Raw genomic sequence first — 8,986 nt, 5'->3', positions numbered from 1 at the left:
AGACAATTCTGTCTCACTTCATAATGTCAACTAAGCTTTAACCCCTCAAGAAATACCTCTAAAATCATGTATTAGAGAAGTGAGGTACTATTCAGAGTAAGTTAGAATAGTAAGAATATGAATGAGTTAGAATAATAAGGAATAAAAATATGAGTTTTATTTATAACCCGTGCACAAATTTAAAATAAAAACCCTGCTAAGTACGAAAAGGAATTAATTTTACCCAGACTGGCAAGATTCTCCTAAGATACATTCCTTTAAGGATACTGAGTCACTTGCAGAGGGTATTTTATTTAGATTTTACCACTGAATTCAGTGATTTAGGGTTTCATCATGAAAACGTGCGTGGGCTGCATGGGAACACGCTCGTSTTATAGGATTGCAGGAGTACATGGAAATGTTCTCATGAATCCTAAAGTGCCATCTGTTTTCTTGCTATTTTCTCAAGGCTCATTCTGCCTCTTCTAATTTCCTGCCTCAAAACAGCCAAATTAAAAAAAAAAAAATAAAATAAAATAAATACCCCCTGCAATTAAATAAAAACCTGTGCATCTTCAGCTCCAGAATTTTTCTCTCTGCCTGCCTATGGAAGTGCACATGAGAAGGGACAGATGTTTTAATTCCTGCACAGACTGATTTCAGTTATCACACACATCCAGCTGCAGGAATCTGTTGTTTCTCTGTTTTTTGGGGGTTTTTTTAACCTTCCAAATTGCTTCAAACAGCTGCTTGTAAGTTCATGTAAAATAAATGCAGAAGCAGAAATTAAAATGCCTAATTAATGTTTATTTTATTTTGTGTCTCCATCCCCTGGGACCGCCAGCTCAGCAGACCCAACAATAACTTCCCTGTAATTGAGATCTTTGTAAAATTTAACACAAAAGTGACTCTCAGCCATCTCCCCCAAATCACCATCTTTTACCCCTTATTAAAGATGTTGCCAGCTCCCTTAGTGGTGAAAACCATGACCCATCCATTTTTTAATTATGTTCTAGGTATTTTGATTTACCCAGCATTAAGTTTTATATGATGACATCCTCAAGTTGACTGTCAGCATTTCAGTTTAACATGTGAAGTCATAAATAAAAAAAATACATAAATAAATGCCATGTCTAGAGTCACAGCAATCCAACTCAATTGCTTAGCATGGCCTATTAAAAAAAAACCAAACAAACAAACAACAGCAAAAAAACCCAATCCCAAACTAAACCAACCAACCAAAAAATAATTTAAAATTTTAAAAAAGGCAAAACCATCAAACACATCAGGACTGCAGTTAGAAAGAAAATCACAAGGAGGCAGGCAAACACCACAATCAATTCAAGGTATGAGAAATAAGAGTAAAAAAAAAGATATAATCAAGACAAGTGAGGATCTCAAAAAGGATTGGCAGAACTTTTTCATTTCCTCACATAATGAAAACTGATTAAAACCAAAAAAACTCTCCAGATACCCCAACAAGGAGCTGAATGCCACCTATTTTATGTCTGCAGATTCTTCTTTGGGAAGAACTAAGGAGTATTTGGCACTGGAGAGGTCTCCTGCACTGGTCAGTGCAACCAGGACCTTGATTTGAGATGAATTTCTGCYTTCTGTGAACTCATTCTGTGCCTCATTTGCTTTGGCACCACCAAGCAGGCAAAAGGAAATCCTTAAGTTTCAAAGCTTTAACGTTCCCAACAAAAGAATACCAGAAATATTTGCATTTTTCTGGACATTCTCAGAATAGTCTTCACACTTTCAGATGCAGAAATTGCCTACACCATTTTTGGGTGAAAAGCTCAATAATGCCTTTATTGCTCAGGCTTTTTTCCTCTCCATGACATTACTTTCAGCAACTTTTAACCCACAAGAGAAAATAATATGTAATGASTATAATACTATTTCACTTCCTCAAATTGATGAGAGATCTAAGTTTAATTATAAGCTCTAAGATATATTTTTTTGCATGTCCTTCATCAAGTAAATATATTGAAATTCTGTTTTTCAAGGGTCTAGGCTTGGCATAACAAGATTTATTTCTTCCATTTAATCTGTGTACAGGCCTGCTGGCTATTCAAAGGTAGGAACTGTTGAGTATTTGTTGATAAAAATCAACATTAAAAAGTTGTTTCCAATAACTGAGATAAAACCAGTCACAGGGTTTTAGTTGAATTAAGAGCAGATTTTAAGATGAAGACATGCACAACATAACTCCTTACCAGATGCTTGAGGATTAAATTGGTCTGTGCTCATAATTATTGATCTAATTATTAATTATTAATTGGTATAAGTATTAATCTATAAATACCTGAAGATGAAGAACCTGTAGGGCACAATTTCAATGTGTACTAGCTCCTGCTTCACTGTGACTGCAGCTTAGAAAAATAAATATATCAAAATAAAGAAACAAACACAGAAGAACACCACCAACATGATCATGGCARTGATGGCAGTTATGAAGTTTAATTAAAGTGAGAATATAAAATTGGGCAAGTTCCAGCCATGTGACTGCACTGRCCTGTGGAGATCATGTGCTAAAATCAGAAATTATCCAAAAGGAGCTGAATTATACCTACAATCAATCTGTCCCCGTGCCAAAGAACTAATGTTCTTTTAAAAAGCTTTTAAAAGCAATACAATATACTAGCCAGACATAAAAAGCCATTTGTCCTTGGTTGCTTAGCAATCCTAGAATAGAGATGTAAATAAATTCATTGGGCCTTTATTCTGACCAATTCAGAATTACACACAATTGTCTGATCATCGAAAATATATTTAACAATGTGGTCCTTCAGAAGGAAACTATGTTTTATACCATCCTCTACAAAAAGACTCATTAAAACGTGGCTTACATTGAGGATATTGCTTACAAGAATCTTTTAATAGCATAAAATTGAGATGACATTTATTGTTTTTTAAGGATGGGTTATACTTGAGTAATTAATCCATCTATTTTTCCTCTACAGGATGTTTATTTCCTGTGCTTTYCCCAACCCATGAGCTTTATGGAAGCCTGCTCCCTGCATTCCAGGTGAGAGAAAACRAAAATCTGCCCAAGAACAGAAGCACAAAGGAGCCAAGGAGAGGAACAGGAGTGCAAAGCTTCTCTTTARAACACTCTGTGGCAATCCAGCACYCCAAAATGGTGAGGRGAAAACAGAAAACTGTYCTTGTCCCACCTCCTGGCCAGAATATTCCTCAAAAAATGTGCAAATGTTTGTATATCTGCTCTGTTATTTGTGGTATATCTGGTGAACAGACAGTAATTAACAATTTACACTTCACTTTACAGCAATTATACTGAATATCAGTACATTATACACTTATTCTGCCATCTTTTTTTTCATTAATTCTAGATTTTCCTTGCCCATGATGGGAGGGTTGGAACCCGATTATCTTTAAGATCCCTTCCAACCCAAGCCAATCCATGATTCTCTATGGGCTTTTTTACTTGAACAGCAGTTATCTGTGAAAAATGCATTATTCCAATATTTTATTTCACTCTTTTTCACGATCCTGAGTCCCAGTAAGTCTCTGTTACCACTGTCCTTTGGATTCATTCTAATGTCAATTCACCAAAAAAAAAAAAAAATTGACCCTTCTACTGTTGTCATTGTTGCCAAATTCCAGCTGAATTTACCTTTACACGTAGGGCACRGTATAAACAGAAGCAATCTTTCATTGTTTCATGTAAATTGAAGTTAAAGAACACAACAAGGACATGAACACTCTGTAATGAACTCAAGGTCCCCAGAAGTGAGTGCACTGCCAGCTCTGTCCCCTGCAGCTTTCATGGGAAAAGGATTTCAGAGGGGAATATTTTGGTTACTGGCACCTCTAACAGGTTTCATTATATTAAAAATTTATATTAAAAATTATATTCAAAATTAATATTTAAAAATAGCAGTGAGCTGGCAATATTCAGATAATATTGCCCCAATCAATACTGATTATATTCACAATATAATATCATGTCAGGACTCTGTAAGGTCCTTCAGAAAACCCAGATAACAACTTGGCTGCCCACAGAGTGCCTCAGATTCCTCCTGTTTTATGATTCTTAGCTATGCTGGAAACATTAYTCCATGTGCTTTTAAAATCTAATAGAAAAAAAAAGAACACAAAAGTCTCAAAATCTGTTCTCCACAGTCTCGTACATGAACAGTTAAGGGCAACACCAAAATGATGAAAACRGTCACAAAGTAAGAGACAGAAATCTGGAAATTGTCCCCAACCTCCATCCCCTGGTTTTTAAATCAACAAAGCTACATGCATAACCAAGAAAATTACATTTGGAAAGTACCTAGAGACAGATTGTTTTATTAGATCTCGCTTGAATTAAGGCTAGAGGTTATACTTTTAAATGAACAGGCCTGAAATAAATTTATTTAACTCCATGGGTTTCATTAAAACGCCTTCTAATTTATACTGGGGTAACGAGGGGAGAACAAGGGTGGCATAATTTCAATAATGTTTATACTTAGGCTTAATTTCCTTTCAATAGTACAAAGCATCCTCTCAAAGTTTTCAAAATGATGTCAGTGTGAGTCTACGGGGCATGATGTTATAAATTTGGAATGAAATGATGTCACTGCAAATCYATGAAAGCAGCGCTGTCAGGAACGAACCAAAACCATGCTAAAGTGTTAAAAAATGGTGAAAATCATCTGAACTGAATGAAATTAAGATGTTACAGGTCATAAAATATTTATCCAAGACTGCAATCATCAGTCCAAATACATAGAATATATAATATTAATATTATATATTATATATAATATATAAATCTTTGGCTATAGAGTCAAATATATTCAAATGCCAGTATTTTACATATTTCAAATCCACAACAGCTCAAGGGATTTGATTTGCATGGAGGTTTTTGGGCCAAATTTGACCAAAGTATAAATAATACTGGGAATTACACACCAGGAGCATCAACTGGAGAGGAGGAGTGCAAATGGATGGAAAATTTAAACTAGYGTGTTACGTGGATAGAATTTACTCTTGATGCAATGGGAAAGCAGGAAATCCATGACTGGTCWCTCTCCCAGCTTCTAAAAATAGCCATCCAAAATCAAATCTGAGMTGAATTAATTGCATTGATGAGGGCAGCATGAGCAGAAGTTGATCTATGTCAGCATGGCTGCATGATATTTCATTGTTTCATTGATAACAGCTTTTCTTGGTACCTTTTTCCTTTCTTTCTGTGATCAGATTAGCACTCACCATCATCCTGAAGCAAACTTCTGAAATATTTGACCATAAAATGTGTTTGTTCTGCAATTATACTGCCATAGAGAAATGATCTGCATTTCAGCTTACAAAATCTACAAATTGAAGTTAAAAACTTCATTTCATACCCATCACTGCCTCGCCACAGACATTACACCCATTTTTTTAATCTCCTWACCAGCATTCTGTATAGAGCCTTACACTGCTACTGCATTTGAACATCCAAATCAGAATTATTTAATTTCTCAGCCACATTAACAAATCTTGCTAATCTCCCAAACAGTACACATATGAATGACTTCAGAACATTGGTATTTTTTTTGAATTTTTTTTATTCAGGCTTTTCTTCTAAACAGTTTAGCACAAAATAAATTGCACCTGAAATCAGACTCATCTGTTTGGATGTGTTAATGTTGGGTTTTTAAACTGCTTTGACACATGACAATGTCTTTTACACAAACATGAAACTGCCAAGATTTACCAAGTTTGGTAAATTTTGGGCAATAAAAGACAAAATAYCAATGTTCTTGTTCTCCACAACCCTACTTTGAAGGCACATCTGATATTAACTTTGTTCCTAATCCTCACTTTTCCATGGGACAGATCCAGGAAAAATCATGGTAATACTATCACTTTTGTTCTGTGGAATTCCAAGTTTATCTTTGGAATGCTTTCCAGGAATTTTCTGTGCTTTCATGACACTTCTGAGTGGCTGACCAGGTGCCAAGGCCTGAAATCCATTTAAAGTGCAGTGAAAAAAAAAAAAAAAAAAAAAAAAAAAAAAAAAAAAAAAAAAAAAAAAAATTTTATAAAATAAAAAAAAAAAAAAAAAAAAAAAAAAAAAAATAAAAAAAAAAAAAAAAAAAACAAACCATTTCCTTGGCATGGAATTTTAAAGAATATATGGGGTTAAAAGGAGAAGCCATCAGACTTAAAGAGTGCACGGATTCTTCCTATTGTGCTGTTTTTCTGTGAGGTATTTAATGATTTTAGGAGTCTGGTAACTCTCTTGACACAGGAATGAATTATTTAAAGTTAGTGTTAGTAATTCAGTTCAGTTTTGATAGCTGCTAGCTGTAACCTGACAAAATTCAACTCAGTCACATGGAAATTCCCTGGGGTGTAAATTCTAGTACGCCGGATCTCTTTGCACTCATCAGTTTTATATCTTTCTGCAAATACCAGAAGAGAGATCTTTCTAGGTTCTGGCAAAGATCTTGGAAAGGGAAAATGTGCAAGTTGCCAAAAAGACACTGATTACTCTAACAGAGTAGCCCGGAGTTTCTATCCTTTCCCTTTTAATATGTTAACTTGTTTCTGATTTAGAACTGACTCCTGGCTGGTTTGTGTACAGCCAGGTTCTGTGTTGACTCTCTTGTCTTAGAGAACACAAACATGAATAAATTTTATAACATTTTAGTCCTGTACTTCAGGACAGGAAGGCAAAACGAGCGCTCACAATAGGAATGGGAACATTGCATGTGTGCTTTTAAATCATGACTGCAACAGCAAGAATTAGGTAAAACACCTCAAAAAATTGCAGCAAAAGGAAGAGCTACTTTTAGACAAATTCAGTATRTAAGGATCAAGTATTTCTTTGCATACTTCCATATTTCATCTTAGATTTCACCTCCTTCCCAGAAGTACTTTTTACTTACTGCCAGCAAAATCAATTTTTCCTTTGATAATGTTCCAACAGAGCAATAGAGAATTTAGTGAATAGTTACAAAATGAATTCTCACTATGATGACATTGTTTTGAGGTGTTTGCAGGGGTTTGGAGTATTTGTTTGGGTTTGTGTTTGTTGGGCTTGGGTTTTTGTTTGTTTGCTTTGTTGGGGTTTGGGTTTTTATTGGGTTTGTTTCTGTTTGTTGGGGTTGGGTTTGTGTTTGTTGGGGTTGGGTTTTTGGGTTTGTTTTTGTTTGTTGGGGTTGGGTTTTTGGGTTTCTTTTTCTGTTCAGGTGATCGGGTGATGCTCCAATAAAGCCTGAAAAAAGCAATGCAAATATTCCTGACTGAAATACCTTCTCAAAATGTATCTTCATCCATGAGACAGCCAGACTTGGTTTTGTTTTAACCTCACTCCTTTTCAGGTTATCACAGAAGAGGCACCACAACAACTCCAGCTGCACACTCCATCTGCACATCCAASAAATCCTGAGTGGCCAAAATTCCATCTATCTCATATTCCAAACACAGAACTGACTGGGAACCACTGCTGCACTTTCTAAAAACTTCACTTGACTTGTCTACAGGTCTGTTAAAGCTTTAAAGCCTTTTTTTTCCCAATTTTTTATTGAGGAATCAGTTTCCCAGCTGGCACTGAGGAAATTTCTAAAGAATCTTTGTGCACTGATCTTTTCAGAATGATCTGACAGTGCCTCTCCCTGTATGTGGTTTAATAGGTATTTTTCATTACAGAGCATTTGTTCTGCAAAACAGTTTGACTGGGTTAAAAATTAGCATGCAGACATCAATATTTCAAACTCAGGGCCAAAACAGAGAAAAGTTAAATCAACATTTCCTTCTCACATTTGCTTAAAAGGCATTGTTCTCCCTTTTTTTTAATCCACCTGGCTGTCTAAAAATTACCCAGAAAACACAATAYCCCTGATGTATTTTGAGTCGATATCACTCAAATTTTAGCCAGAGGATTATGGTTTCAAGGACAGCAACGTGTCAAATGTGCATTTGTGCTCATAAATACATGAAATACAAATACAAATACACTCTCACACAAAATCCATGAAGTCCACTGTGCCCAGGTAAGGTGGGGTACAGAGCAGAGCTCCTAAATGCAAACACATGTATTAAATTCATGGGTTGTAATACATCTTCATAGCATTTTTTTCCACATCTGTATGATGAATAAAGCCAAATGAATGYGTGCTGTAAAACAAAGCTCCTCCAGACTGGAGAATCTATTAAGCTAGTCCGAGCTTTTCTTCTAAAAAGAYTTTGGTTTTTTTAACAGTTTTTGTTATTATGTTAATCTTAAAAGTGAAAACTAACTGTTAGGACACAACTATTAGTTTAAATTGCATCATGGATAACCCCAAGCAGAGACAAAATACAGAGATGTTTCCCTTAGACAAGCCTTGCTAAGGCCAAGCACCACTGCTGAGAAATTCTTTCCATGCAACTTTCTTCTCAAAGCATCTCCTAAGCAGATATTAAGAATTTTAAACAGCTAAGAAACGTGGATGTGAAGATGATAGTGTAAAATGTAATTATTTTTATTTTCACATCAAYGTAATCTTTCATCATCAGGATATTCTCATTTTTTGCATTGGACTCTTTGCTTCAGTATTAGCAAAAAGGGGATATTACATAACAATTCCTGAAGTATTAAATGTCAATACATTCATATTCACTAGAACCTGCAAAAAATTACTCGATGGCTCCTGGCCAAGCACAGCCAGACTCTTGGCTTCCCAAAATATTCACTGACCATTTCTACATCCACACACACACACACTGCCAGAGCTGAATCAAACACTCCATCTCCGTATTCCCCACAGCAAAGGTTTCGTGCCACAGACACCACAGGCTGCAGCACAAAGCTTTGAGTTTTAAGGCATCTCCTCCTTGGGCTCAAACCTCCAATTTAGGCCAATTTTTTGGACTAAATGGAAACAAAGCAGAGAGCAGACAAAGTCAGAGAAGCCCCACCACAAGCCCAGCCAGGGTGTTACAGACATTTTGCAATGCTTTCTGAAAGAAGGGATGTGGATGCTTTAACAAAAATCTCAACAAAAAGCTTTTCCCCTAA

At 35.7% G+C, this 8,986-nt stretch overlaps 1 protein-coding gene across 1 annotated transcript in view; it reads right to left on the bottom strand.

Moving 5' to 3' along the window:
- Nucleotides 1-8,986, bottom strand: part of GAS2 (growth arrest specific 2) — a 41,285-nt gene that overhangs the window by 1,523 nt on the left and 30,776 nt on the right. The window lies entirely within an intron of this gene.

This window comes from Malurus melanocephalus, unplaced genomic scaffold (assembly GCF_030028575.1).
Source record: "Malurus melanocephalus ecotype Western Australia unplaced genomic scaffold, MMel_1.1 scaffold_580, whole genome shotgun sequence".
NCBI classification, from domain to species: domain Eukaryota; kingdom Metazoa; phylum Chordata; class Aves; order Passeriformes; family Maluridae; genus Malurus; species Malurus melanocephalus.
The sequence above is the reverse complement of the archived record's forward strand: the minus strand, read 5'-3'. Positions and strand labels throughout refer to the sequence as shown.